The following is a 15426-nucleotide window of genomic DNA, read 5'->3' as shown; positions in this document are numbered from 1 at the left end:
GCCGACTGCAAGATGGCAGGGCTGTGCCGGCGTCCTGCTCGGGCAGACGAGCGTTTTGCTTTACTCCTGGTGCTGCGTAACCTATTGCATTTGTGTGCATTTTTCTACACTCTTTTTTTTGTAGCTGAGACGTCTTAACCACAAGTTGTGACCATTTGTTCCATAGCATTAAAAACGGGAGAAAATTCGAGCCAGGCAAATTGCCCCTTATGTTGTTGCTGTTGATTAAATAATCAGTGATAATCTCAAGGAAAGTTATTTTTTCCTGTGGTAGTTCCAGAGTGTTAGGAAGAAATCCCAGAGATGGTGTGAGTCTGGGTTGGGCTTTTAGGTGAAATAAGATGTTAAAATGTGTAACTGCAAAGGATTTGTCTCCAAAATGTTGGAGTGTGGCGGAATGCTTCCTGCTTTTTGCAAAACGTTATGAGTAGAGAGAAGGAACGTATGTAGGTAGTTTCAAAAGTAATGCTTCCAGTTTATTTTCTTGAAAACTTCAACAGATACAAAGAGCATGATAGCATTACTTGATAGAGCAAATTCTCAGCTACAGAATGGTCCTTTTCAACAGTCACTGCCATTAGCCTTGCATTTTCACCTGCAGTGAACAAGAGTGCGCATGGTGTGCTCGTAAAAAAAAAACAAACAAAAAAAAACCCCTGTACCACAAGATGTGATCCACCTGTCACTGTCACTACTGCTGATACCACCACCCACCTCTTACTGTGCTTACATCCACTGTTTGATCTCCATAAATGTTCAGCAAGTGCCAATGGATGTCAATGGGTGCAATTATTTTCCTCATGGAGAAATTCAGTGGCACACCGTTGCTCCATCCACGCTTCCATTTCAGATTCAGTTCTATCAGACAGCAACAAAATTTAACAAAATATTAGCTCTTCTGCCATCCCACCAACATCCACCTCTGACGTCATGGGCCAACATAATGAAACAGTATGTGTTACTTTTGGAGCAGTCTTCATATTCCATCTGGACTGTGATGTAGTCTCTGCTGATTTTTTTTTTTTACTATTATTACTTTTTATAAACTGGTCCTTCTGAACGTTGGCAAAAGAGTGAGCAGCAGTGCTGTGTTATTTGGAATAGCACTGGTGTTCTTGTTTCTGTCTCTTCCTAGGTCAGGAAATAGCATGTTCCTTTGAAGGAAAATAAAATTGTCCAACTTAAAGCAAGCTCTTACAATCTAGTGCAGACTGATAATCCATGATTTTACGTGATCTCCAGTGTATGTTATGTAATGTTTACCTTCTAGTCATATTAGTAGTCTGAAAGATGATTTTCATTTGGCTACTATGGAAGAATATACTAGTACAGAACTCGGTGTAGAACACTTCTGCTCTTTTCAGCTTTTTGGAATGATCTTTTGAGTTAATGTGATATTTATCATGTATTGAAAACTTCCTGGGAATCTTGCAAGGAAATTATTGGAATTAAAATTTACACTTAACAGTGTAAAGAAGTTCATTTTTAAACACCTTTTATCAACAACTTAGCAAACCAAACTTACCTTGCTGTAATTCTGTGTCATGGTCATCTTTTAAAAGCTGTATCCAAATTATTTCTTTGTTCATAGTTTTTCAGACAATTTTGAAGATCTTTGTAATTTGAAGAAACTGAGGAAGGCAATATGAGCACGTTTAGATTAGTCAAACAATGAGCAAGGAGATTTAGATCCATTATGCTACTAATTCTTTATGCTTTAGTAATATGAATTCCTTGTATGTTCAATGTGAGACCTTGGTTGTTGTTGGCCTTGGATGCTGAAGGTCTTCAATGTGTGGTGGGGAACATTAGCACCTCATTAGCCCTGGAACGTGTTCAAAGGAGGGCAACAAAGCTGGTGAGGGGTCTGGAACACAGGCCATATGAGGAGAGGCTGAAGGAGCTGGGAATGTTCAGCCTGGAGAAGAGGAGGCTCAGGGAAGACCTCATTGCTCTCTATAACTTCCTGAAGGGAGGTTGTAGTGAGCTGGGGGTAGGACCAGAGGGAATGGCTTCAAGCTACGGCAGGTGAGATTCAGGCTGGACATTAGGAAGTATTACTTCAGAAAGGGTGGTCAGGCACTGGAATGGACTGCCCAGGGAGGTGGTGGAGTCGCCGAGCCTGGGGGTGTTCAAGGAAAGGCTGGATGTTGTGTTGAGGGACATGGTTTAGTGGGAGCTACTGGGAATAGGTGAACGGTTGGACTGGATGATCTTGAAGGTCTTTTCCAACCTTGGTGATTCTATGATTCACACTTGCTACTTACATTATAGTGTCGTTATTCTGTAATTTAAGTTGAAAGCTTACTTCTTTCTCTAGACAAAGAGAACACAAAGAAGGCACTGGAGTGGCCATGGTAGTGCTTTTAGTTAGGGGCATTTGGACACTTAAGATTAAAGAATTTCAGGGCTTTCCAGATGCACTAATTTTGTACTGTAAGAAAAAAAGAAAAAAGCTTTTTTGAACTGCATTGTGGTAATTCTCTTCATTTGACAGATTTACCAAAAGATCCAATGAGTTTTCTTCAGCTTTATCTGTGATTCCCCCTCCCTCATCTCCAGGGTGCCATTTCAACCTACAGACGTGTAGCACTTCTTGAGAGAGGGAAGTAGGGAGTGGGAAAAGTGAGGAGAGGTGGCTTCCGTGGGTATTTGCCAAGATAAGAAAATAATGAACTGCTGTGCAGATCAGTCTCTCTGAATCCTGGCTCTTTATAGAGCTGGGAAAGTAAGCACCTGCTGCACTTACATTTGAGTCGAATATTTCATTTTTATCTAAAAATGAGTGTTTCCAGTTCTTTGCTTTCATAGAAAAATACATGTTTCTAATTTGATGTTACACCTCAAAGTAGTAAGGTTCTCATAAGTAAGAGATTTCCAAGAAGAGGGTTCAGAATTTCTGAAGAACTTTATTTAGGACCAAATTTATATATCACTAGTGGGCAACTTTTAAGTTTATTAGCATGCACTTAAGTTCCATTGATTTTAGTACAATTACATAAGCGCAATTAAATGCCTGGGAATTTAACCCCATGAAGAAGGCTAAAGATTTCTGTTGCATGTTTTTAAATTGATGATGTTCTCTTATAGAAAAAATTATAAGTAAAAGGATCCATAATAAATGAATTAGTCAGACCTTGCTTATTTGATCATTCTCATTTCTGAGTAATCTAAAGTGCAATATTACCTAGATCACCTTTTTGATTAAGTGGTGCTGAGTGCTTTTTCTTAGTTTAAGGTCTGAATAGCCTGTTTCCAGAAATTTTTCTGTGTGAATCATTCAAAATTGTTGTGACAAAGCAGTTTCAGTTACAGTTTGTCTGTTGCAAAGAATAAAGATGTGCCTCTACACTAGGTGGTAGGGAGTTTTTATTTGTGCCAGGTGTTTATAGATTATCTGAGCCGACTGGTATGGAACTGGATAAACTGGATATTTGTAAAAGTGAAGAACAGAATTAGCTTTGCGCAGGCATTCTGTTTGGACCAAATGGGAATGCCTTTTTCTCAGATTTGTAATAGAGTGAAGTTTGTTGCTTTTATTGAACTCTGTATGCTTAGTGACGTTTTTCAAAGCATTTCATAGCTGTTGCATTTCTTTTCTGTCCTGAGAATCTTCAGAAATCAACTTCCATTCAAATCCCAGATTGGAGAATAGCAGATTTTAGGAATAGTGAAAGATCACAGCTCGTTTTGGCTTTGAAAGCTGACAGTTTTCTTCACCAGAGTAATTCAGTCAGCAAGGGAGTGGCGTAGTGCTAAACTTGGCCTAGAGAACTTAATAGAAATACTGTAAAACATTTGGTCATGTAAATTAATTTTGAGTCAGTGATTAGAAGCTCTAGTTAAGCAAAATAGTTGAGAATGTGGCAATCTTAAACAGACGAACTTTGGGAAATCAGACAAACAAATTACTTTGTGAAGTGTGTGTAGCTGAATTGCTGAATTCATTTGACACAAGATCTATTGAATCCAAAAACAGAACAGCAAAAAGTGCATAGAGAGGAATAGAAATTCAACTGACAGATTCAAAGAAGAAATGCCACCCAGACTTAAACACACAAATATTTATACAAGATCTATATCAGGAAGTTTCTAAACCACAGCTTTCTGGTGAAAGGAAGCTGAGTCTCACAAACAGCTATTGTATTTGCCTTTTCCTACATCTCTTTTTGTAGCATTCTCTTCTTTCTGCTGCTGGGTAACATCAGAATGATGAAATAATCACTATTACAATATTATTTTTTTTTAATAATGTGTTTTCCTGGTTCATGGAAAGAGCAAAAGGAAATGGTTGGGTTCTAGGGGGGAAAATGATAAAATTTGGTAGTACTCTGTGATTGTGCTCTGGTGGAAAACTGTGCTGGGAAGTTTCGATCAACTTTGGAGTTTTTTCCTGCTTCAGTGGGTGCAGGAATGATTTGCATCAGACAGAGGCTTTTTTGGACATAAATTCCTAAACATAATTCCACTCTAACTTCTGGTAACATTTTCTTTCATACACTGGTATCTTGAAAGTTGTTTGATTTCTGATAAGCTTATTTTTCTGTTTTGCTATGTTAGGCTCTGTTGCTACCATAACAAATGTGGAATGTTTAACTACAGTGATCTATTAGGTTGAGGTTATTCAGGAGCAGTGTGAACTCATATCCTTTTTTTAGTTTTGGAATTGCTAAGCATGATGTAATAATAATATTCCTTTTATTAAATACAGAAAATAAGTTCATTGAGGTTCTTTTAGTATTCCAGGTGAGACTTCTCAGAAAGTCAGTATTAGATATTTACAGGCACTTTTCAGTGGCCTTTGGAGTAGCAGCCCTGCTTCAGATTTTTTTTTTTCCCTATGAAGTTGTCAATATGTTAAAGAAGAGTAAGACTTTATGTAGGTCAGAAACAATTTGTGCTTGCATGATATTCACTGTGTCATTAGACTGCTCAGTTGAGGATGCAATGCATGAAAGAGTGAATGTCTTTCAGGAACGTTCAGTTTTCTCTAATGCACTTTAAATCAGCTGTCAAACTGAAAAGACAATCCACCAAAATTTTATTACTTTCATTTCCTTTAAAGCCTATAAGCATTTGTAACTGTGCTGAAATGTTGCGTCTCTTTAAGAGCACTAATATTTCCAGCCGCCCCTGGCAGGCATTAACAGAAAATGCTTATGATATTGAGTCACTGTTATTTTCTTTGAATTCCTAAAAGGATAGATGTTGTCTATTTGTTTAATGTCTCTGCAAAAAAAGAACTGAATACAAATAAATGCTTCCATGACAGATCTGAGCAGCCATTGTAGTGGGAAAGTTAATGAAGTTTGAAAAGGTCAGTCTCAATCTGTAACACCAAGGGAAGTAGCAACACAACAATTAAAACCGTTGGCAGTTTTGTTAGGCATGTATCTTCTTCCACAGAAAGACTATTCCTTTTTCTTCCAAAGCAGCATTACACAATTTTAAACATAAAAAATGAATTTTACTTTAATGGTTTAACTTAGCAGTTGCTCTGTCTGAATAAAATGGTTCAGAATTGAGCTTTTGGGGGGGAGGAAAAAAAAAAAAACAACAAAGAAACAAATGACAACTGTTCTTTTGATTAGGAAATCAAGCTTAGCAGAAGAAAATTTCACCCAAAATTATTCAGGGAATTACACTCAATTCACAAACAGCCTTAGAAGAGTAAAACTGCAGTTTTAAAAATAATTAATTATTTAGTGAAAAAATAATATTTTCATTCAAGTTTATTCTTTGTTATTTAATACTTAATGTTTTAAAAGAATTGAAGAATTACATTGAGCAACTTAAGGCACACATACTTCTGTTGTGCTTTGGGTTTGCTCTTGATCCTGTTCTTATGACTTAGAGAACACAAAAGAGACATGACTGAGAAAAAACTGTAAGCATTATAAAATCACATTTATGGATAGAGCAAAATAAGGAAGAAGCCATTGACACATTCTTGGACTAGAGCAAAGACTGATTGTTCATAAATTCATTCAAGAGCTAAAAAGCTTTCAACTTCCAATTCATCAACTTTTTCTGGGAAAAGTCCAGTGGAAAAAAAGTCATTTTTTATACTTTCAGTGAATCTGTTAGTAGAGTTTGATTCAGAAAGAGGCATAAAGTCCCCCTAGCTATAATCAGAGTTGTCATGTAAGTAAAGACAAATATTGAAGACCAGATAGATGCATCTCTTTCAGCAAGGTATATTATATCACAGAATCACTGATGGCTTGAGGTGGGAATGGATCTCTGGAGGCCATCTAGTCCAACCCCTGCTCAGGCAGCAACACCTGGAGCAGGGTGCCGAGAACCATGTCCACATCGCTTTTGAAGATCTGCAGGAAGAAGACTCCACACTTAGCAACCTGTGCCAGTGCTCCGTTACCCACGTAGCACAGAAGTGCATCCTCATGTTTAGATGAAACCTCTTGTATACCAGTGTGTGCCCAATGCTTCTTGTCCTGTTAGCAGGCACCTCTGAAATGAGCTGTCCTTAGTGCACTCTCCCTTCAGGTATTTCTTCAGGCATTGGTAAGATACCCCAGAGCCTTGTCTTTGCTAGGCTAAGCTCTCCCAGTTCTCTCAGCCTCTCCTTATAGGACAGATAGTCTAGTTCCTTTATCAGTTTTATGGCCCTTTGACTCTATCCATTATGTCCACATCTGTGGTACTGGAGAGCCCAGAATTGGGCACAGTGTTTCAGGTGCTGTCTCACCAGTGCTGACTTGGAGAGAAAGGATCGCCCCTCTTAACTTTCTGGCAGTATTTTTGCTCGATGCAGCCAAAAATCTGTAGCCGTCTTAGCCCACGTTCAACCAATAAGACCCGCAGGTCTTATTTTGTCAAGCTGCTTTCCCCTAGCAAGCCCTGGTGCCTAGTGTTATTTCTCCATACGTAGAGTAACGCTGTTCCTTGTTGTACTGCGTGAAAAGTTTGTCAGCTCATTTCTCTGGCCTGTCAGTGTCACTCTGGGTGGCAGCATGACCCTCTTGTGTACTTGCCATCTCCTCAGTTCTGTATCATCAACAAGCTTTCTGAGGGTCACTATTGCCCATATAATTAATGGCAGCGTTAAATAAGATTGGGTTCAGTACTCAGACATTGGCTACGTCAGTCATTACTGCTCTCCAGCGAGGTTGCACAGTTGTGAGCATATGTGAGCATTGCTTGATGAGCAGTGATCTCAAAATGTGGTAATGAATTTAAAATAATAAACACAGATATTTTAGGAAGAACATTATTTGCTAGAATATCCATCACAATTGCTATTCTCTAGGCAGATTTATGTCAGAATGCATATAGGTGCAAATACTCAGGCCAGTGCCATAGCCATATCAGTAAGTTACCACAGGAAGGGAAAGACACGCACAGAAAAAAGGGTCCCTAGAGGTTAACTGTTCAACCTCCTGCTCAAAACAGGGCTTACTTAAAAATTAAGTTAGGGTACTCAGGAACTTGTCCATCTGAGTTTTGAAAATATCCTGAAATGGAAGTTCACCAGCTTTCTGGGAGATGTTACAGTGCTTGACCCCTCTAACAGCAATTGATTTTTCTTAACCGCTATGCTAAGTGGGTTTTCCATTGCTACAAGTTATGTCAGTTGCTTAGTGCATCTCTGAGAAGAATCTGGCTCTGATCTGTACAACTCCCACGCAGTCTTTTCTTTGTTAGAGAAATGACCACAGTTATGTTCTGCACTTCTAGCCCCTTCTATCCAGGCTAAACAAGCCCAGTTCCTTAGGCCTTCCCTCATGTGTCATCTGTTTCTGCTTGTCAGGACATCTCAGTAGTCTTAGATTGGCCTTTGTCCAATTTGATGTCTGTGTTGTACTGCAGTATTCCAGATGTGGCCTCACCAGTGCCAAGCAGATACAAAAAGCTTATATATAAAACATTTGTAAAACTGTATTGTATTCTCTTTGGTTGCCACTTCTGTGCAAACAGAAGCAGCATTTTATAACAAGGCACTCTCCGAAGCCTGCAAACTGCATGTTTGTTTTATAATCTATGTTATATATAAAGTGATTTGTAATATTGCTTTCTTAAAATCTACAGATAACTAGAGCATGACTTATGTGTGCCATATCAGGAATATCTAAGTAGTCGATGTATTCAAGTCTTTAAGTCATCTTAAAGAGATGTTACAGCTTCTGAGAAGATGGTATGATCAAAAGCTTCTCTCTTTTTCTTAGATTTATTTTTCCATTTATAGAGGGAGCCAGAAGAAACTGGATAACACAGATGCTCTTGGCAGATGAGGGAGTTAAAAGTTGTACCAGTCCTGGAATTTAGTTTTGAATTTTATTGAATGAATGCTTGATGTTAAAGTTGCTCAGCCTTTCAAAGGACTAAGAATGATGTAGTTGCTTTTTTTATCCAGTTGTTGAAACTATTGCTTTTGAGTGGAACTGTTTTTAGTACTTGTGCACATGCTATAGTAGCAAGTGTGGACTCTATTACTTTTGTTATCCAGTTCTTAAAAACGTAGTATTTGGAAATACTGTGAGTACCAGTTGAGTCAGATCTCTCAGTACTTTCTGGAAACATTGCATTTTTAAAATATAAACTGTTTTTATTTTGTGTTCTGATAGAGGTAGCAATGGCAACAAATATTCATGCTTTTTGTTTCTCCTAAGTGTACGTACTACCACTTGTACCTTGTAACGTTAGCTTGTTTTTCATAACGTAAAATAGTTTTCAGAATATTCACTGAAGTTATTTGTTTGTGAAGTGATTTATTTGTGATTTTGTGTTTATTTAATGGAGGTAGGGTTCTACATCAGAGCAATGCTTTGTATGGGTGATATGTTGACACTGGTTTTTAACCTATGAAGTGCATTTGCCAAATGATCCCTAAGTTCTATTCTGATAAATTATTTCTCCACTGTAAACTTACTGAACTTGTGAAACAAGTTTCCAGTGAAACTTTCAATTTGGATGTCATCATTTTTGAGGAATGCTGAGCCTGTAATATATTATCTGTTCCAGAGTAAATATTCCGAAGCAGTTTTTCTATGCTTTCCAGGTATAAAAAAGCCCAGGGTGGGAACGTGGCCCTCCTGCAATGCTTTCTGGTTTCTGAAACCAAAAAAGAGAGAATTTGATGTTTTGCATAATAAGCATATGCATGAGAAGTTAGTTTGATTCAGTCAAGAAATGTCATATGATCAAGAAAACAGTCCGATAGAGAACATCTTTGTTTTTTATTATATATTTCTCTTTCAAGTAAAAAATAATAATAAATTGGCAGACTTACAGCCATGCACTGTGCTTTTTTGCTTGGAATATGTAACACTGTTTCAGATACAATGATGGTGTTGATTACTTCAGAGTACTTACTAACATGTTCTTGTTTATTCGCTAGACCAGCCTTATAGCATATTTAATGTGTATCTTACCAACGTGAAATCTTAGTTAAGCCAAAATAAGATGTTCTCTTTAGTTATGTATTCTCTCGATGTCAGATTTTCTTACTTCTCATGATTAAAGCAACTGCTACAAGCAGTCTCTTTTTTCAGTTAAAATCATTGACAATTGTCTGAATAGACACATAACCTTGTAACAACAAATTAGTCAGTGTAATTTCTGTACTCTACCCTCTTCTATAATAACAGAGATGGAGGCTAGGCTAGCATATTTATCGAAGAATGTTAGAGAAACTGTGGCTGGAAGGCCCCTGGAGTTCATCTGGTCCACCTTTCTGCTGGTAGCAGGGGCCATGGATTAGATTATCCAGGGCCTTATCAAGCAGAATCTTGAATATTTTCAGCAAGGAAAATTGTCCTCTTTCTCTGAGTGTCCTGGTTTTATCAGTATTGCATATCATAACAACATGCAACAGGCTGCTGGGTGCAGAGGTGCTGCACTGCGGAGCTGCATTTCCTGCTTCTCTCTCTAGCAGTACTATGTGAGCTCTGACTCTCCAAGAGGGAGATGAATTGGGATGTACTACATTTCCCAGGAGCCTCCACATGACTTCTGATACTGGGGGATGAGTCAAGAGCTCTCTCGTCTTTTCTGGGAGATGAGTAGTGAAGGGTCTGCCAGTAAAGATTCAGACCAACTTTTCAGTTTTATTTTTGGTTCATTTTATTATTCTTAATTATTCTGTATTGTCTGACATTCCTTTTAATAAATTAGTTTCTCCTATCTCAGTCTAGTTTTTCCCCTCTTCCTAATTCCCCTGCATTTTTCTCCTGGGGAGAGGGAGGAGTGTCACATGATTAACTCTTCAAACCACAACACTGGGGAACTGATTCTAATATTTGTTCTCACAGTGAAGAATTAATATGCAGACAGAATTTCACAGTATTATCTATGTTCAAAATGACCTTCAAGTCCTTCAACCTGACCTACTGAGTCCTGTTATCAAACTATATCACACAGGCAGATTCTGCTGCTAAACTGAATTTCTCCCATCAGCTCATATTCTGTTGCTGTGTATCCGAATAGAGTATTTCCATGTGTCTTATAACCTCCTTTTGAATTTAGAAGGCTGGTTAATATTTGCCTCTGCACCTTCACTTCTCTAGGCTGAACAAACCCAGTTCCTTTAACCTTTCTTCCTTGAACAAGTTTTCTAACCTTGTAGCCATTTTTATGGTCATCTATTGGGACCACCTCTGATTTTTTTTCAAGTCTGACTTGAAATATTATCATGAATATATTTCTTTTCTTGTAACAAAAAAGAATAAGGTACTTACTTGAGAAATTACCTGGATTTAGTTCAATCCTTGTTTTAGCGTTTGTAGTATTACTGTGAATTTTGCAAGTAGATATTTTTTCCTTTTCCTTTTGTTTACATAATTTTTTTTCTGAAACAGGACATGGTATTGTTTTCTACTGAGAATATCTTCAAGATATGTCCATGAGTTGTACTTAACTGCAACAGTATATGTTGCAGTTCCTCTTGTCTTATTTATGTTTATTCCTTCAAAGGTATTTGTCAAAATATAAGAGATTTAAGACTCCCCATTCTTCTGCTAATTATTAGAGTTTCAGAAAATCTGTATCAGTACATTGCCTAAAATATTAAAATATCTTCTGAATTTTCTCCACAACCCAGGGTGTAGTTTGATCTGTTCCAAACACTGGCTTGCTGTGTTAATATACCAAGAATGAAGGTATTTGTATACTTATGGTGTGTAGTATGTTGGAAAAATCACAATGAGAATAAATTTAATCTGCATATATTTAATACTTTGTTGTTGTTGTTGATTTCTAGCATAGTTTATAAAAGATTATAAAATGTTCCCCATTCCAGATTGAGCATTGCATTAGTGGATAAGTAAAATTGATGATAGGGAGTTTTCAGGTGTTCTAGATATGCTTGTTCAGACTTGTTCTGTACTGGTTTATCCAGGAGAATGTCACTAACACTTACAAACTTTTTGTTAATCTTACTTGCATAACTTCTCAGTGACCCACAAATTGTAAGAGATATTTACAGCTCATTTTGAGTCTGCATCTCTCTTGTCTTATTGTTTGTTTTGTTTCTGTATGTCACTTAAACCATTATCTGTACTGAGTGTGAGATTTTTTTTAGGTATTCTAGTACTCTGTTAGCTTCAGTTAAATATTACTGTGAATTCTATTTAGCATCAATGATATTAAAAACAAAACACAACGAAACAACAACTATGGTTTTCCTTGTTTAATTCTACTTGCTAGTTATCCTGAAGCTTGAGCAGAAAAGGGGTATATTAATAAGTTGAAGTTTTGAGATGCTTCTTTTAAGGTGCTTCTCTAATTGAGTATTAGGTCACAATAACAGGGATACTCTACAAAGAGGAAAAAAAAATCAAACATTCTGAGGCTAATTAAAAAAAAAAGCTACGGTTACAATGTGCAGGTAAAATGAGAAGGTTGAGTAAGAATGCAAACATAGTGGCAAACATGTACGTGGAGTCAAAAGTGGAATGTGTCATAGGTGAGTCAAGTGTGCAGTGCTGCTTCATGTGGATCTGAACCCCATTTGGGTTGTAGAGATTTGTCAACAAGAGATCGAAGAAGGAAAACCAGTTGGGCAGGGGTCAGTACTTGAAGTAAAAGCATGTGATACACTGTAAGAAGTACCAAAAGTCAGTATTTCTTGGGAATGTTTCAGAATTTGGAACTGTTAGAGGTAAAAATAACATAAATATTTTCTCTGATAAAGCTTTTTGTCCTTTTGACAACCTTGTAGTATGCATTGGTATATGTGAGTGTTCTGGCTAACTGGCATCAGATAGAAATAAATGAAACTGGTCTTAATCCTGCCCTTACTTTCCTCTAAGCGACTGCATTCATTTGGCCACTAGGCTGGCAGTATCTATTACAAAGTGCATGTTGTTGCCTTGGAAAAGATGCATGTTCAATTTCTTAGAGTATTCCAAGTCCTAACAAGACTAACCAGTATATAACTTTGGTTATATAGAAAAATATTCCAGCCCATAGTCAATGGAAAATGTCCAAATTTTGTGAAACCAATGATACCACAAAACTGTAGTCTCTTCTCTGACTATGAGCTAATCTGCTAAGAATGGCATCTTTGGTTTTACAGACTGCTGACTATAGTGACTTTGACTTTCAACTAGTTACTCAATTGATAAGTAGCTTTCTCTCTGTCCCCTGCTTTACTTAGTATGGTAGAACTTCAATACTATATGTGGGAAAAGGCTTTTCAAAAAAACTTAATTTGTTGTTCTCTAGTAGATGGAATGCTCAAAATGCATGATCTGGCTGTACTGACTCCTACATTTGAAGTTCAGTTTTTTGTTTTGTGTTATATTTCAATTTCCCTGTCTTTAAACTGTTGGTAATATTACTGCTTTGATTGAGCTCTAGAGTAAAAATTTAAGAGCTAGGTATTATAGTTCTTTTTTTGTCATTTAAAAATAATATCTCTTCTTTACATGGTGTAATTTCCATTGATGAATTTAACCATAGATTATTCAGCCATGCTTTTCCTGTGTTGTTATTTCCATGATGCCATAAACTAATGAATACGGTATTCTCCACATGCAATAACCAGCTGCAAAATTGATTTTAATGACAATGGAAAAATGTCAATATCACTGGAAAATGTTTTGCCTGCGGAAGCAGCTGCCCATGAGCTCACCCTCTGGAAAATATCCCGATGGTTTCACATCTTTGAAAGCCTTTTCTGTGCACAGTAGCACAAATGTAAGCCAACGTTTGAAAAGCTAGTGGTTTGTGTTTTCTTTGGCATAGTGCAAATCTGAGTCTTTCTTTTCAGAGGCAGGTCTTGAAGTCTTTTGCTGAGAGGAATGATTTTGTATTTTCTCTGAGCAAAATAAATTGATTCTTATCTATCCCTATCATCACATGATGTATATAGGAAGTTCACAATGAAGGCATACAGAAGTGGGACAGGCTGTAGTCAGACCACACTAGAGAGAACACACGCTCTGCCTGGTGGAGAGGTGATTTATTCTCGGTTGTTTTTTTTTTTAAACAGTCAAGTTCAAGTCATTTAATAGGATATTTAATAGGATATTCAGTTCACTGACAGACTTAGCAGAGACTGCTAGTTTTCCTGCAAAGCTGGAGAGATAGAGAGATGTGGAAATTAGGTAATGCTTCAGGAATGCTAAATGGAAAGAGCAATACTATTTGTTTCTAATGTCGTGTTAAGATGGCAGCAAGCGCCACTTGCCAGCAGCAATAACACCTTTATAGTTACCAGTAGATAGTATACTGGGGAATTAACTGTGATCTTATAGGTATAAATTATTACCCACAGTGAAAATACAAAAGTAACTATGTTGGCCTACTCACCTAATTTTCTTAAGTGAAAATTTTATTTTTCAGTTTGCAGGTGTGTAGACACAGATGAAATATGCTGCTGTAAGTTAATTAATAGGACAATACTTCAGGTGTAAAGACCAAACTCAGTCACTCCCTCTTCCACTGAGTGTCATTTAATAGTCAGATACATTTTCAATAATGGTACTGAGTTCTGTCATTCTAGAGGTAGAAGTGCATAGAAATGAAAACTGACAACAAATTCAGAATGTTTTTTAGCAAGCAGTAAATCCCCCAGATTTCTTATAAGCTTAAAGTGTTAAGGTAGTCCGAGTCATATGAGTCTCCACTTTATAAACTGCAAGTGTATCTGTAAGAATTATTATCTCCTCAGGAGAGAGCAGTTTTAACATGGGAAGAAATATTTTTAGATTTTTCTGAGCCAGTGAAGGAGGGAGGCTAAACTAGACTGTAAAACTTGACCTGATTTCTAAGCATCTTTTTTTTTTTTTTTTTCTATTCCAGAGAGGTAAAGGCAGTTGGTTTATGTGTTGTTAATCCGACTATATTCCACTCATTTATAAGGATTAAATATATATTTTTTTTTCTGGTGAGATTCTGAAATTAAGTGTCCATTGGAGCACTCTTTACTGATTCACGGACAGAATAGATGAAGATGCAGTCTTCTGTAGCCCATGCTGGATGGTCTGTGTAAGATCGGGAGACAGCTTAGTTATAACCTTATGTTTTCTCAGCAAAACATTAACAGTTTAGAATGAATTGAATTTGTTATTGCTTTTCACTGCTTCTGTGTCTGTTTCTTCATTTTTCTATGATAGTTTGTATAATTTGTTTATCTACTACTCCCTAAGCAATTGAAGGATTTTCCAGAATGCATGCACAGATAGGCTTAAATGAAGGAAGTAAGGTAGGTGCTTACAACCTGGCTGATGCTGGACGTAATCCGATGTGTGCCCCAATTAACTTTTTACTTATCAGCTTGTCAGATATCTGCAAAATCAGATAAAGAGCAAGCTAGTGAGAAAAAGTCTTGCAAGAGACCTCCATAAAGACACTGGAACAGATTGCCCAGAGAGGCTGTAGATGCCTTCTCCCTGGAAGCGTTCAAGGCCAGGCTTGATGAGGCCGAAGGCAGCCTGGTCTAGAGGGAGGTGTCCCTGCCTATAGCAGGGGGGCTGGAACTAGATGATCTTAAAGATCTCTTCCAACTCAAACCACTCTGTGATTCTGATCCTAATTGACAGAGAAAAGTTAGTGCAGATCCAGCAGATAGTTCTTGAGATTTGTAGAATTGCACAGCAAGTCTGAGTCTGAACTATAAGACTACATATTAATGAAGTGTCAGGTGAACTCAACATGTGAAGGAGATTGCGCTTGTGCAGATACTTACTATTTGTGTAAATCTGACAAAATTGCCTGAGCTGTTTTTCATAAACTGTGAAGGAGCAAACTTCAGTAAGCCATGTGGCTTTTCTTGAATTCCATTGACTCTTGTTGCTGATTTGTAACTTATTGCTGTAGATGATAGTAGTATCTAACTGAACGCTAGAGAACACATATAATTATGTTTCGATTTCAGGTAAGAATTTATAGTTTCCCAAATGGAAATCTTACTTTTTTTTTTTTTTTTTTTTTTTTTTTTTTTTTTTTTTTTTTTTTTTTATT

General features: G+C 37.1%; 1 protein-coding gene across 15 annotated transcripts in view; it reads left to right on the top strand.

Annotated features, from left to right (window-relative positions):
- RALGPS1 (Ral GEF with PH domain and SH3 binding motif 1) overlaps positions 1-15426 on the top strand; it is a 96167-nt gene that overhangs the window by 44479 nt on the left and 36262 nt on the right. The gene's annotated exons all lie outside the window — the stretch shown is intronic.

The sequence above is a fragment of the Lagopus leucura genome, unplaced genomic scaffold (genome assembly GCF_019238085.1).
Source record: "Lagopus leucura isolate 7727_CA_CO unplaced genomic scaffold, USGS_WTPT01 Super-Scaffold_100022, whole genome shotgun sequence".
NCBI lineage: Eukaryota > Metazoa > Chordata > Aves > Galliformes > Phasianidae > Lagopus > Lagopus leucura.
Note: the sequence above shows the minus strand (reverse complement) of the source record. Positions and strands in the feature narration are given on the sequence as shown.